This window comes from Lepisma saccharinum, chromosome 20 (assembly GCF_977018435.1).
Source record: "Lepisma saccharinum chromosome 20, izLepSacc3.1, whole genome shotgun sequence".
NCBI classification, from domain to species: Eukaryota; Metazoa; Arthropoda; class Insecta; order Zygentoma; family Lepismatidae; genus Lepisma; species Lepisma saccharinum.
In genome coordinates, this window is record NC_139248.1 from 49,151,497 (window position 1) to 49,167,838 (window position 16,342).

The 16,342-nt window shown below is 39.2% G+C and overlaps 1 long non-coding RNA gene across 1 annotated transcript; it reads left to right on the top strand.

Annotated features, from left to right (window-relative positions):
* The first annotated feature begins 3,710 nt into the window (after window positions 1-3,710).
* On the top strand, window positions 3,711-7,472 carry LOC146003518 (uncharacterized). Its single transcript, XR_014443826.1, has 3 exons — window positions 3,711-3,751; window positions 5,717-5,788; window positions 7,328-7,472. It is a non-coding gene; the product is annotated as an uncharacterized LOC146003518 (long non-coding RNA).
* Window positions 7,473-16,342: the final 8,870 nt, after the last annotated feature.

A 16,342-nucleotide genomic window follows, 5' to 3' on the forward strand; every position in this document is an offset into this window, starting at 1 on the left:
GATTCGGACTAAGGGCAAATTAAAAACAGTCAAAGGAATTATACACAAGATAATTAAATGACTGAAAATATGGAAAAGCGCGATACCGAAATCTGTAATGAGTGCGCAGGGAAATTCGAGAAAAGGAAAAAAAAAGTATAAAAATATTCGAATAACCAGATTAAGAGAGAAAGTTATCACGGCTCGAACAATGCAAATGGAAAAAAAACGGGACAAGAACTAATACGAATTGAAATATACGACAATCGGAAGTAGGCTGAAGGAAGCAAATTTTAATAAACGTGGAAAGAAAACATAATCAAAGGAGCGCTGGTTCGATTCGCGACGGAAGCTCATATTTGTTGTTCGAATCCCACTCTACACTGCATGTCGAGATGCATTTACACTTAGAACAAACTTCGTGGAACTTTTTCCAAAACAGATGTCGCCAAAAATTTAAAAATAAAAAGAATAACTTTGAAGAAAAAATGCCGAAAGCGTTATTGCAAAATGAAAAAAAAAGTGTAATGGGTGCAAATAGGATGCAGTGGGAAAAGACAAGCGTGACAGGCATAAGCACACTGAACGGGGAGGGGATGGTTATGGGTGTCAGAATCCTCTTTTTGGACTTACCTATGGTGGTTGAACCAACGAGAAAAAAATCTCGAAGAGAATAACTTCAGAAATTGAGTTCGGGGGTCCGCATTAGCGCGAGTGATGTAAAAACCAGTCACAACTTCCACGTCATTTTACTTTTGCCTTTCAAGGGTTCTTCCGAGCTCACGTAAATTTCTAAGAAAGTTTTTTATTTCAATTTATGCACAAATACATTAATGGAAACGGAACTTATGATCTTGAGTGGTGGGCCACCAGTCTGCATTCTCCTTCAAACAAGTGAATGGGGTTCATTTCGAACATCTTCTGTAAATAGTACGTAAGCTCAATTTGACTTTTAGTGGTGTACGTGTTGTAACATCTTGTAAACCCCCCCCCCACCCATTTGCCTTCAGTTGACATTGTACATGTAACTACTTGCATCCTTCACCATTTGCCTTGAGTTGTGATTGTGCATATCGGTCCGTGTCCTCCTGGTAGCAATCTCAGGGGGCGCGATGATATGTGGTTTTGTGTACGGACGCTTGCCATCTCTTGGGGGTGGTGGGTGTATGTATTTGTACACACTGCTAGGATATCTCCGAATCATGCTACAGTGTAGGAACATTTTTCCAGCTCCCACTGTTGCCTAGGATTACTACTGTAGGAGTTGGAGTCTTGTCCAATGCTGGTCATGTTCCACATTTGATTTCACGCCATTGTCAATTGGAGCTACGTAGAGACCTCGGATTTGCTGTATTATTGTTGTTATGATAATACCTTTCAAACGACATATTCTTCGACCTCCCTTGCTATTTGAAAAAATTGAGTCGACCCCAGCCTATCCCCTTGTGGGGATCCGGGTAGGGAATGGTTGGCCTCAAAACGTTTCCCCCTGAACATCATGGAATACGTGTTTCGCCATTTCTTCCTATTTACAGCCGTTTTCACAATACCCAGGGTGGGGTGAGACTTTATGGACACCCTGTATATGTTCTACCAGCTTACTTCTGACACTAAGAGTAGTAAGAATAAACTCTTGTAATTGCGAGAAACACTAAAGACTAATTAACATGAAATATTAATTTGGTTATTTTTGCAACTTAGAGTGGTATCCCTACAAAATGAGTTCAAGACTTATTTGTTTTATCTCTTTATAAATAATTTCAAATAAAAAGTAACGCTTTTCCTTGCGAAAAAAGGCTCCTACATCCAGAGACCACAATACAATATTTCCGTGTAATTTAAGTTATATTTTCATGCATACTATGAGAACAAAAGCCGATGAAAAAATGTTGATGTCATTTTGGAATTCTGCACTCCAAAATATAAAATGAATTATACTTTTGTTTCTGTAAGAATCCTGCCGGGGATAGTGTCCCCTGCACCCCAACTTCAAACAATTATTATCCTCATTATCACGATTAGTCAATATTGGCAAAAAAGCGCCGCAAGAGAATGTAAATTACAAGTTAACAATTTGCCCTCATCCTTGCGATTAACCAAAGTGACAGTAAAGCAACGTAAAAATATCTAAGTGTGAAAAACATAGTAAAGAGAAAAATGTCGTTACTGCAGAGAATTCAATAATTTACGTCCAATTTACGAAATCATCAATTTTGTTCAGATCATTGACATGTAAAACTGAGTATCTAAACTAACTAAAAACTAACTCTCTAGCCTTCTTAAACCCGAAGGTTCATGGCTGCAGCAACACAGGCCTTCCATCTGTCCCTATCTTGAGCAAGATCTATATACTCTTTTCCATCCCTACCGATTTCCTTTAGGTCCATATCAACGTTGTCCCTCCATCTTCGTCTTGGCCTTCCTACAGGTCTCTTACCATCTGGTTTCCCAACAAAAATCCTGTAAACTCCTCTTTCCTCTCCCATTCGTGCCACATGGCCTGCCCACCTAAGTCTTCTTGATTTAATTATTCTGATAATATCTGGACATGAATACAAATTATGTAGTTCTAAATTATGTAACCTTTTCCACTCACCTGTCTCCTCATCCCTTTTAGGTCCAAAGATTTTCCTAAGGATCTTATTTTCAAATACTCTCAATTTATGTTCCTCTTTCAATGTAAGGGACCAAGTTTCACATCCATATAATACTACAGGCAAAATTACTGTTTTGTATCTAAAGTCTTATTCAATTCAGAATCCCACTCAGGTATCCATCCTTGAAAATTTGAAGAGTGTTCGCACGCAGGCTTGATCCTCTCTGTTAATAAAGCGTCTCACGCAATTTGCAATAATAAGCTGTAATTATTAATTATAGCCTTAGGATCCTCTGATTTGGTTGTATAATTTCATATCAAGCAATTTCTTATATATTTGTTAATCGCGAGAAATTTTAACTAGACCACACAGTTCGTTTTCCCATTTTAGACATAACATTTTAACACAAAATTGGATTATGTTTTTTTTTATGCAGGAAATCATTTGAAATTTTTGGTACATGCAATTAGTCAGGAAGTATATAACATTTATATATTTTAACTGAACGTATGAGCTATAATTCTACTATGAACCAAGTTTTCCCAATATTCATGGTCGCTGGTATATTATTTTGAATGGGATTTGGTATCGTTCTTGTGGCTTCAGATTTAACAAATAGATATTTAAAAATTGCAATGAAAAATATTCTCATATGAACTTCCATTCACTAACTTTATTTCGAACAATGAATAATGTATCATATCTTTTTCCTGAAAAAGATTTGGACAGGTCTAACCCTCCTCTAGATTCGATTTATTCAAAATACCTGTAATGTATAGTTGATTGCATAAGTTACGAATTGAAGTTTCCCTTATTAGATGATATCATTAATTTCGCGTTAAATAATAAACATGTTCATATTGCCTAATATCGAATTAACTTATTAGTAATTTCTAGAGAGTCGTTGAATCATAATCAGTTGTCTTGCCTCAATGGTATGTTAATTATGAGTGCTTAATCGTCTTCAAGTTGTGAGGCTAATTACCATCTGAATTATTGTCAACAGCCAAATGAACCACAATGAAATCACATACAGGAAGTACTTTAAGAAATTTCAGACGTCATAAGCTCCAAGGCTGATACTTGTTATAAAAGCAAAGAACCGATGTGATTAATTTACAGTCAAATTCACAGGAAACGAGTTGGGCTGTCAGCTGAATATAATGCTTGCTAAGGTTAGTATTCAAACACACAGTTCTTCTTCTAAAATTCAACTGTATTATTCATCGACTCAATAATTATATTTGAAATAATACAAGAAAATCGTATTCTAGGATAGAAAAGATTTGTTCAAAGTTAATTTCAACCATTGAAAGTGACAATAAACTTCCTTCGTTAGTTATGTATTATGTAAATTTAATTATGTAGAAAATTTCTGTTCTCATTACAAGAAAACTGATAATGAGCTATAAGAAAGAATTGTGTATAATCTTGTCAGGTAACACAAAAATCAAGTGGGATATTTCATATAGAGTGCTTTTCACGGTCGAGTCGTCTGCCGGCAAACTGCATGCAACATCCGCGTAGCTGGAACCGTTAGCTATGTAATGAAATAAGCTCGTACAATACATTGACAGTTACAATTAAAATGAGCACGTACCTTGTTACAAGAGGTGTTGGAAATTATGTCCTCCTGCATCCACACATTTGCGCCATCTTTTTTTGGAAATTTTCTTTAGGATGCATTAGTTCCTCTTCTGAAATTGCTTAAATTTCTCTCCTGATCTTTCCTTTCAATTCTTCTAATGTATGGCTTCAGGTTTAAAGTCGGCAAATCGCCAAGCAGACATCATGGAAATGTCTATTCCATTTGCAGTGCGCCGAGGGGATTTTTGAGAAGTAGCTTCTAGCTTCTCCTCACACCGCTTCACCCTTCGCTTCTTATCAACAACAGATCCTCTTTCTCTCAATTTGTTCTCAAGTTTTCGAACTCTGTCTCTGTGTGGACCAGGAACATCTGAGAATTGTTCTGCAAAACGCCTTCTAACTTCCCTCAAAGAATTCGTAATTACATTAGAGTCGTAAATAAAAAAAAAACAGGATAACGTGCGCCCCCATGTTGCAAGGAATGTCCTCGCATTTATGGAAGCCAACCACGTGCCCCTGCTTCCTTGGCCAGCACGTTCGCCGGATATGTTGCCAATTGAACATGTCTGGTCCATGGTGGGTCGCCGGCTGGCCCAACTCAGGTTTCCGGCACGTAATGTTGAAGACCTCTGGCACCGTGTGGAAGCCGCTTTGGACACCATACCGCAAGCAGACATCGATAGACTCATTCTGTCCATGCCTCGCCGTATTGCAGCAGTTATTGCCGCCCGTGGAGGCTGTACACGCTACTAGCTCCTTGGGGTTATGCAACCATGCTCTACGTGTCACATGTCACACCACCGAGCTCTAACTGTAATCATTTTCTTATCTTATTATGAACTACATATTTGCCAAGTTTCGTGTTTCTATCTCATTTCCTTCTGGGTGTTGCAATTTTAATGGCGAGCAGTGTAGTTCAAACTGGACACCAGCTATCTGGATACTGAATCACTGACACGTATAATGCCAAGGTCAGCGTACAGCTGTGGATCTAAATGCTGGCATATGAGCTCTCACTGCCCGGCGCGTAGGTCACCGCTCCACGGACAACTCGGCCGTGGAAAGCACTGTAGTTTTAAGTACTGTACAGCTCTGTAAGTGCAATTACTAATATTTTTGTTTTGCTTGCATAAGACAACCTAATATATAGTGAAGTCTTAATATTTACAGTATGGATTTAATAAAAATCAAGTAGCGTAAAATATAATTCCAAACATTAGAATTATATATGTGTTTATATTAATGGGAGGAGAAATACTTATCTTATTGCTAATGTAACATAGTATCCACAATTCAAAACACCTTTTGAAAAATATCGTGGGAGGGCGGCATTTTTTCACCAACCTAGGTGTGGCAAAGCTTTAAATCTAACCTATGTGAAACATTATTAAATATATTTTCTCATATATTATTTTATATTTGAAAAATAATTCTTGGAAAATTTCATTTTCAAATATCAGCAAAAAAAAGTCTCAGTTTTCACTTTAAAATATTTCCCCCCAAAACGAACTAAAATAGCTAAAAATACAAAATGTAATTTATACTCGTTTCAGGTCTTCCTGGTTCTCGCAGTCCTAGCATTTATAGCCGTGATCGTCTAAAGTATTATGCGAGAGATTGACGAGGTTAGGCTCTGGATAAGTAAAGGATTCTTACTGTTAAATTACACCAATCTATTTATTTTAAGACATTTATAATTTGAATGGACTGTTGTAGTAAATTGTAGTAATGAAGTTATTTTCATGTACATGTATGACTACGAACCGATGCAGCAGCTGATGGGAAAAACGCAAGGAAAAATACAGGGTTAACATAAATAATGATCCCGATTTGAAAAATATTTCATGGAACTACGTTTAATTCATGCACTATGTTGTGGGAAAGTGGAACTGCCACAGCACCTATTAAAATATAAATTTTAATTGTTGAGAGTATATACAGTGAAAGTACCTAACAATCTAATGAGTTGTCAAACCTGCGGGTAGGTATCGGATTAAGGTTCTTCACAGACCAGGAGTTCCCAAAACTTTTTCGTTTCACGGCGCCCTGTGTTCCAAGATTTTTCCGCGGCGTCCAAGTCAGAATGTAGGCCTATCTAACACTTGCAAAGCACATATTTGGAACAATAATATAATTTATTGAATATGCAATTGTAATTAGTGGAACACATTTCGCATTTCCAGGCGCCCCTGTAAGCCAGCCACGGGAACTACTGCCTTAGACAAATGCTCGGAAAGGCTAATACGGAGATGGAGGAATGACGTTAATAGAGGAAATCGATAAGGATGGAAAAGATGGGATTGATCTTGCCCAGGGTAGGGGCAGATGGGACGCCGCGAAATGTTCCAATATTTTCACTGAAATGAAACTTATTACAAATATGTGCTTATTTAGTACTTTTTACACATAAGATGTTTCTGAATTTGAAATACGTGTTTATTACTTAAGGAAAGCAACCTAACCACACTAACTGAGCGTTGCAAGTGTTAAATAGGCCTACATCCTGACTACATTCTTAAAACAGTAAAGGCGCTGTGAAACGAAAAAGTTTGAGAACCCCCGAGTTAGACAAATGCTCGGATAATTCATTATCGAAGGTCAAGAACTCTCTCCTCCATTTCCTTGTCACTTTCTTTCTATTACTTCATTAGTCATAGGGAAGTAATTATGCTAGATCATCTTTTCGTGAAAAGTTCTCCATAGAAGTGGATATTGGCCTTTCGGTATTTTAAACCTAGAATCTCCGATTCTTTCGGTTACTGTGTTCGCAGTGACATCACAGGGAGGAGCAGGAAGTACGCATCCCTCCAACAAACAAGTAAACCTGAATGAATTAATAATATTTTGAACACAAGCATGCAATTGCATGTGCATTATTTTCTGGCATCGTACTGAATGTTCGCAATGATTTGAGTCGCGTGAAATAATGTCTAGTTGCAAATCTAACAAAGAAGACCAGCCAGAAGTAATGGAAAATAACAATAACTTCAATAAGTAACAATTGACATTATAGTTACCCAAAGCGTTCTTGTAACGCGCTAATAAGTTACTAATTATTTGCTTATCCCTAGCACTGCAAACAACAACTTTAGCTATAGTGTATATTTCACTCGTTTGGAATATAATGTTACAAATGTCTATTTACATATGTTATTATGTTCCAGCTAATATTGTGAGAACCGGAAGGATGGACTTTGTCAACACCGAGTAGATGGCATGATCACATGGTGGAACTGTGTTAGCTGGTCTACCTGTACTCTATATGGATAATATATAGTATCATGGTTCACCACGTTATGTATTGCAATAAAATATAAGAAAAAAATAAAGTATTATTTTTCATTTTTGTGCTGTAGTAAATGAAAGGTTTATAAGCAGTATGGAAAACCAGGGCACGAGTGAACATCGGGGAAAGAGTAAACATGGCATTTCCTTAGAGTTCGCAACACCGCTAAACAAGTGAATAGTGAAAACTGGAAGGACATCATAGATGCGGAGTGTTAAAAGCAACAGGAAGTTCGACCTTAACTATGATGCCTAGGAAAGTGTTGAATAGTTGAAAACTGTCACCTCAGCAAAGTATTACTTTGGCATGGTATAGAAAAAAACACGTTCCCAGCCGGGAGTTGGCAGCCACAATGCCGGGACAAGAAGGAACTTGCACTCTTGCCTCTCCTCTAGAGATTTTAGCTATTTGGATTGGGGGTACAACGTTACCCCAGAGACCAAGTCCACCTCAATGACATGGAAACATCCCAGCTCACCCGTCCCGGAAAAATCAAAGTGTCGCAGTCCGCAGGGAAAATTATGCTGACAGTGTTCTGGGACGCGAAGAGTATAATTTTGTTTGATTACCTCACTACAGGGACCGTCAATGCGGCACGCTATTACCACACACTAAGCAAACTGAAGTCCGCCATTCGATGCAAGAGACCATGGCTCTTGAGTCGAGGGGTTTTGTTCTTGAACGACAATGCAAGGCCCAACACAGCAATGGTAATTGCAGAACACATTCGTCGTCTGGGATGGGAGAGATTGAATCACCCGGCCTACAGCCCCGATCTTGCCCCTTCAGACCTCCACACTTTTCCTGCGTTGAAGTCAGCACTATCGGGACGTCACTTCGGAAGTAACGAAGAGGTGCAAGAGGCTGTGAAGAACTTCCTGAAATCGCTAGGCACCGATTTTTACCAGGAGTTTTTTTTTAAAATAGATTTAACGGTACGACAATTGAAGACTAAAATTGGTAAACGCTGTAAGTGCCACAATAATTCAAGCACCGTTTTTCACGTTAAACTGTGAAATGTGGCATGCTTTATAATTTGGTAAACGTGAAATGTGTCAGGTAGCTCTCTAAGTAGTTAAATTGTATAAATGTCGGTGGCGACTATGTTAAAAAATAGCCAAAATATTGTATTTTGTTATGACATTGTATTCTTCTGTTTCTTGTAAAGCTTTCCTGTGAAAAAAATGACGAAACTTATTTTCGGAACGTCCCTCGTACATAAGAACGTCCTACAAAAAATGTCATGCCATACGCAACGCCTTGGAAATAAATGATTTTTCATTCTAAATTCTGCAAAAAATAAATCGGTTTAGTATTCCTGCTAGAACATTCGCTGTTGTCTAAAATAGAAAATATAGGTATACAGCGTAAGGAAAGTATATCGAATATCAAGACAACGGAGAAGTTCATCCTGAGTTCTCTAGCAGAAATTCTTAATAGATTTAATTATTGTTGAATGTAGAATACCACTATGCTTGGGCCAAAATAAGAAGTTTGACCAACCGAGCCTTAACATAATAAATGCTACCAAATAACTAAGAAATATTCATGCATATTCTAAATCTACAAAATATGTATTTTTTAAATTTACCACCAAATGTCCTCTATCAGATGAATCTCTATCGAGCTAATAATAATCTAAATTATCGTTTCCTTTACACTTAAAACCATTCACTCCATTTAAAGACCCTTATACAAATTGGTTAATAAGAAATTGAATTATCACTTTAATCACTAATCAGGTATTCAGTTCTATTCAGTTAAATTTTTCAATTAAAAAGTGAAAATAAACTCATGTTCTGTAAGAATACGAGAGAAAATTTTAAATTTAACCTTACTGATTTACCACGGGCTCTGGCGTTTCTTTATCGAACTACAACTTTTACCAGCAACACAGACTCGTTTCATGGAGCAGCCTCGTTTTGGGATCAAAAAGAAAGAACAACCTTTCACTCGCGTGATTTGTTTCATTCCTGAGAAATCATTTTATTTTGGCCTCCGCAACGGTGCAGTGACTTGAAGTAAAACAGTCTGGGGGTTGGTTTTCCAGTGTTGGCACATTGCACAGTGTTTGGGATTCCACTTTAAAATGTAGGTCCTTCCACGATTTTCTTACCTGGCCTTTAAGCAAATGTTGCCATTGTTTGTCAATCCTGTTTTCAACCTTCGCTTCATAGTAATATAATTTTACTAGTGGATGGTATTAACAAAATTGGGATTACCGGTATCCATTTAAAACACTCTAAATGAGACCTTAAATATGCTTTCAAAACCATGCCTTAGACAAAATATGACCTAAAGATAAAATATAGTAAACACATGTAGTGTTACATCACCAATAAAAGCAGAATAATCGTATTCGCAAAAGTTACAAACTTGTCTAAATTAACTAAAGCATCGAGAAACAGGCGATAATGAAATATGACGTCACAAAAATCCGGGCTCTAATAATAAATGTCAGGAGCAAATTGCACTGATGGCTTGCAACAATATTTTATCTCAATAATGCTTATATGTTCCCATAGAACTTATCTTATAAAAATAAGTCAATGTAAATGTGACATGCGAAACCAACAGCGATTTTTGATTCTATACACGAAAAAAAGTGAAATCGGCGTTCACAGTGATAGGATCAAATAGTGATCGAGTGCGCTGAAACTGTAGCTTTGTGTGTGAGATAGGATCAATCCCATTACTATAAGTCATATCCCGTTGATACGTGTTTCAGTGTTATTTCTGTGCATCTTGCGGGAATTTAAATTCGTGTCGTGAGGAAGCCGGCAATTGCCGGCCTCATTTAACTACCAACCATGATGGACGAACAGGAACGGTCTGCGGCTGCCGGACTTGTAGAATTGGCACAAGTCGGCCACACCAACCCCCACCTCGACACAGAAGATATATCCATGCTTGAATTAACAAAAGGCCCAGGTAAACGGACACATGAGGAAAGTGAGGAGCCTACAGTGCAAGAAAAAATTTCGCGGCCCACACAGGATCCACGCAGTCCCTTAGTTTACTGGTACTCTTCAGATATCCCTGGACCCTATGTCGTGTTATTAGAGGGATTGAATCGAAATATTGGCAAACTTTCTGCCGGCAGTCTTGGCAATAGGCTGAGAAAGGCCGATATTCCTGTCTATTTGATAGAACAAAGTGGAAAAAACCGAGTGCGTGTGACATTTAATTCCGCAGAACATGCCAACGCTTTTGTCAAAAATGCCCCCTTCCTCGACCTTCTTGAAGTCCGGGCAAAAATTCCACAAAGTTTAGTTCAACGAGAAGGTTTAGTTTATGGCATAGAGTTGGATGTAACAGAACAGGATGTCCTTGACGGAATAGCTTCACCCTTTCCAGTTATCAGTGCGAAACGTCTTAAGAAAAAACTTTGGAATGACGATGGAACAGCTAGATTAGTTGATACCAAATTAGTATGTCTCACCTTCCATGGAAAATTTCTTCCGGAAAAGGTGCTTATCAACAGTGAAGTCTTGGTAGTCAAACCCCGTGTCAGGGCAGTGTTGCAGTGTTCCGTTTGTATGAGATACTCGCACGGCAGGGCCCAATGCAGGTCAAAACCTATCTGCAGTAATTGCGGATCTGAAAGCCATGATACCCCTTGTAACAAGCCCCCCTTTTGTATTAACTGTAAGCAAGGTCATGGTGCCCTTGATCGCACCTGTGAAATTTGGCGCCAGGAATCACAAATCCAAAATAAAATGGCCATGGAAAATTTATCCTACCATGACGCAAGACAAAAAATCTTGGGAACATATTCGGCCCCTCCTTCCAGGGAAGCGATCCTAAACCCGATTTATAATAAACGGGACTTTCCACCCCTCAAACCTAGCAAACTCAATACGACTCCTAGTCAACTTGGGCCACTCAGTAGCGCTTGGGAAAATCCTTTCACAGCGTTGACAACAGAAGAACCTAGTCTTTTACACCCGGAAGCAGGCCCCAGTGTCACCCACACCTCAGTGGGTCTCGCCAAGCACAACAAATTTTCCAGACCCCGCCATCGGCCACACAGAAGTTTGATAACAAAGGTTAGGCGTCCGGGTGCTGAACACTTGGATTGTCGGCATGCCTCCAGTTCCAGTTCGGACACTGATAACGACATAACTGTGGTAGCACATCCCTCTCAATCGATAGGAAAGGATGAAATTTGTCCTTCCTTACCCGTAGGAAAACGGGCAATTCCCCCGGTATCTCCACGGCCGCGGAACCTTCAGCTTCCGCTAAAAAACGCTATGCCAGGAACAAGTCTCCAGTCTCAAGACGTCCATCGCAGTCATTCTGACTATCAGACATTATCTAGCGACCACCAATCTCTATATCACTCTCTCCTGGACCTTATCCCGCACCTTTGGAATTCGGCTATTAAACTTCACGACTTCACAGAACAAGAACAATTAATTCGCAAAATTCAAGATCTTACGACACATTTACTTTCTATTATATCAGGCCGTTAGAATGTCCCGGTATAGACCGCCTTCATGTGTTCTTTTTGTTCTCTCTCTCTCTCTCTTTCCTCCCCCCATGTTATTTCCTGTCATTTTTCAATGGAACGTCCGCAGTTTTTCGGCCAGAAAATGTGAATTACAGCGACTTATGGCGGATTATAAACCCCACATTCTTAGCCTACAAGAGGTGAAAGGCACACGATATGAGAACTACAGATTACCACATTTTCTTTCCTACGGTCCTCCTTTCCCCCCAACACAACGAGGTGTTGCTATCTACGTACATGAAAATATTCCACACTCTCTTCTTTCTCTCCCCCCCTCTCTCCCTTTGGTTCAATATTATAACGTAGAAATTGTTGCTGTCCGCATTCAATTCCATCATCACTTATTCACACTCATATCCCTTTATATTCCTCCCCACCACTTTTCGCAGACCATCCCGTTATCCACCCTCAATGAACTTCTTACTTTCCTCCCAGGACCCTATTTAATAACCGGTGATTTTAACAGCCATCACCAGCTGTGGGGCAATGTCCTAACAGATCGATTAGGTTACACCATTGAAAACTGGATCATTGAGAATGATTTTATTATCATGAATGACGGTACCCCCACCCACTATCCACACAATGGTTCCCGCCCGACCAGTATCGATCTCACATTAGTATCCCCTAACCTTTTCTCTCATATCAATTGGATCAATGATTTTGACTTACGAGGGAGTGATCACACTCCGATCTTTCTTTGTTTACCGAATAATTTCTCGAATACAGGCGTGACTGACATTCCTGTCCGTCGATGGACACGTAACTCTATTAACTGGACCACCTTCCGATCTTATTTTCTTAAATTATATTATACGGATACTATATCCTCCCAACGGACTATGGCATATACCAAATTCCTTCACATGATTACGTTAGCTCTTGATCGGAGCGGCACTCGCCAAAAATTTTTTACCATCGATCGATTTCCCAAGATTCATTGGTGGAACACTCAATGTGCCGCCATCAAAAACAGAAAAAAAGCACTCACAAAACTTTATGCCAAACACCCCACGCCCGAAACCTGGCTAGTACTACACAACATTCAGACTATCGCAAAAAATACATATACCAAAGCAAAACGACAGGCATGGAAACTCTTCTGTCAGTCCCTTGATGTGAATCTCCCAATCGGAGTCATTTGGCGCAAATTCAACTCTTTACGACACCCCCATGTTCCTCGTCCCCGACCGATTAATACTGCCTGGGAAGTTGAATTTATGGATCTCCTCACACCTCCTACAGTCACCTTACCTCCCCCCTTTATAGACCAGACAAACATTACATTCACAGCAGATTTCCCTGCTGTTACAATACCGGAACTTCAACATATTCTAGAGAACATTCCATCTACTGCCCCAGGATATGATGGTATCACTTATGACATCCTCAAACATTTACCAGAACAAGGACTTAATATTCTCACTGCGATTTTTAACTCTGTTTATCGTAGGGGTAAAATCCCGCGAGGTTGGACCCAACATGTTGTTATTCCGATATTAAAACCAAATAAACCAGCTATACATGCTACGTCTTACCGCCCTATTGTTCTCATACCAGTTATGGCTAAACTATTTGAAAGAACTTTACAACACCGAATATCTTGGAATTTAGAGAAACGCAATTTTTTTCCTCCCTCCCAAATGGGTTTTCGCACCGGGCTTGGCAGTCAAGATGCTATATGTACCCTTACAGTGGCACTTCAGAATAGCCAAATATTGCGACAATATTGCTTTAGTTTATTCATAGATATTGCTCATGCCTACGATTCGGTTCAAATTCCAATATTATACCAAATTCTTGATACTCTTCATATTCATCCGGTGGTAGCACAATTAATATGGCATTTATATCAAGAACGCATACTGGTTTTTTGGTTTCCCCATAATGTCACGGGACCACGATTAATCCGGAGTGGTGTCCCACAAGGCTCCCCACTCAGTCCAATTCTTTTTAATATATATACACAATACTTACATCAAACACTAAATTCTAATCATCATATCCTTCAATATGCTGACGATTTTTGTTTCTATAATAGTACATCAGATGCCACTCGAGGCATCTTAGACTTACGCAACTTTATCATTCAATTACGAGATCAATTATCGCTACGCGGTTTATCATTTTCCCCGGAGAAATCTCAGATCATTATTTTCAATCAGTATATGCTTACTCGTTATCCTAACAATTTAACTCATTTACATCAAATTCCGGTGGTTCAAACCTGTAAATACTTAGGGATTCATTTTGACCGTAAATTAACTTGGCAACCACATCTTACATATTTGCTCACAAGAGGGAAAAAATTGTTAAACATTTTGAAAGGGCTTGCCACTACCAAATGGGGGGGCCACCCCTCCATTATGTTATTGTTTTATAAGAATTGTTTTCGTTCACTTTTTGATTATTCGGCTCCCGTATTGGGCGGGATGTCTGATCGCTGGCTACAAAAAATGGATATTTTACAACGTCAGGCACTCCGCCTTTGCCTCGGCTTAATGGCCTCTAGTCCCAATGTTAGCGTTTATGGAGAGAGTACTGAACCGCCTCTCTCCTTCAGATACCAATACTCTACCATGAAATACATATTGAAAACATGGGAACGACACCCTCACCCCTTCAATACCGTATTCGCTATTCAACGACAACTGAACGAAACTTTAACCCTCGATCGCTTTCGCCCTCGGCTTTTCTTTTTGTCTTGTTATAATATTGATCGAGACGCCTACCATCTCAGCTTCACATTTACATCTCCTTTGATTTACACTTTACCGATACTTACCGCCCCTCTCCCTAATATTAATTATACCGATTTCGGTCGACACGAATACTACAAAGAATTATGGCCCGACTACACTTTTATTTACACAGACGGTTCCAAAGATGCCGACCGCGTTGGATGTGCCTTTTATGTCCCTCGATACAATGTTGTACGTCAATTTTCCTTATCGTCAGAAGCGTCTATTTACTCGGCAGAGTGCTATGCCATTTATCAGGCTTTGCTCCACGCTCGTGAAGCACACTACACGCAAACTTTAATTCTCACAGATGCCCTCAGTGTATTATTTACGATCGCTCGTTGTGGTAAGGCAGCTTATCGTTTGCAACTCTTTCCCACCTTAATTTTACAGGAGTACTTTCACCTCCACCACAACGACCAACGAGTACAGTTCACTTATGTCAAAGCGCATAGCAATCTTAATCCTTATCAAGACCTAGTGGATATTTATGCCAAAACAGCTGTGGACGTTCCTTCCCCCTCTCCTATCCGACTTGCCTATACTGATCTTTTACCTCGGGTCAAAAAAAAAATTCATTCCCAGTGGGAAAATTGGGCTCATGCCGCAGTGGCAAAAACCACTACTTATAAATGGTTCAACGATAAACTCCTTATTCGACCCTGGTTTCATCACCTAAAAATGCCTCGTGAAGTGATCACTTGTATCCTACGCCTTAGAACGGGACACGTGACCACAAACGATCATCTGGCAAGAATTCACCAAACTCCCTCTCCCAATTGTACCTGTGGAGAACATAAACAAACCCCCACCCATTTATTTTTTCAATGCCCGCTATGGAATACACAACGTCAGGCACTCTTTCACAGACTCCTTCGAAAAAAGGTTCCATTTCCTCTCTCCTTGCCCTCTTTACTTTCATCACCTTCCCCCTCTATTATGTGGATTCTCTATGGATTTGCTCGACAGTGTGAACTTCGGTTTTGATATCATCCCTCATCATTGCAGTGTTATAGTGACAGTGAAGTGAAGTGGAACAAAATATTGTGCTGTTTATACTAGTGCGCGAATTTCCAGCCCTCAATGTTTTCAGACCGTTGCCCAAGACTGCTACCATACAAGCGGTGAGGGGCATGAAGAAGAAGAAGAAGAAGAAGACATGCAAAACTAATAAGAGACAAGAATAGAATGAAAGAAGCGAAAAGGTAAGGAGGACATTTGTACAATAACAAAAACATACATTTTTCGGTCACTCAGAACTTAAGAACTCGCAGTATCATTATAAATTTGTGTATGAGATCATGAAATGAATAACAATCACTAGGCATGTTAGGTTTCGGAAGCTTATGACTTGAACACATTTTTATTTCAGAATTGCAAAAACGATTACTTAATGGAAAAATATTGTCCAGAATTTGAGATTTTTCAGTTTTGGAAAATTTCGAACATTTGCCACACGAAATTTAAAAAAAATCCTGTACCGTCCAGTCCCTACCAAAAACATTCGATCCTGCACATCCTTAATAATCACACAAGAGAAGCAAATATTCCCGATTCAAGATTGCACATAAAATTGCTCATCATTAGTAGATATGAGAATGTCCTCCGTTGTTCGTGTATCAATACTTTGAATTTATTG